Source organism: Patella vulgata, chromosome 7, assembly GCF_932274485.2.
Source record: "Patella vulgata chromosome 7, xgPatVulg1.2, whole genome shotgun sequence".
In the NCBI taxonomy this organism is placed as follows: Eukaryota; Metazoa; Mollusca; class Gastropoda; family Patellidae; genus Patella; species Patella vulgata.
In genome coordinates this window covers 14,914,275-14,914,607 of record NC_065885.2, presented here as the reverse complement: position 1 = coordinate 14,914,607, position 333 = coordinate 14,914,275, and positions in this window count along the sequence as shown.

The following is a 333-nucleotide window of genomic DNA, read 5'->3' as shown; positions in this document are numbered from 1 at the left end:
GTTTTGAAGCAGATAGTTAATGTCAATATTACAGAAATTATTTTATATTACAAATTATTAAATCACAAAGAGTTTAAAATAAAAGAGGGAGTTGTATAGTACAATATTAGGAATTTATTCCCACGTCTCTCTTCTTCTCCTCTGTCGTTTTGTCAGATTTTAACAGAGTTCCTAGAACAATGCCTATAAAAACTAACAAACCAAGCTGATTGTTAGATCGGAATTTACTGGCACAACTATCAGGATTATTCAAATCAACGGTTATTATCTGAAAAATACAAAGAAATACTGTTAACATTTCAAATGTGGCCCTTCTTACTACTGAAATAGTAT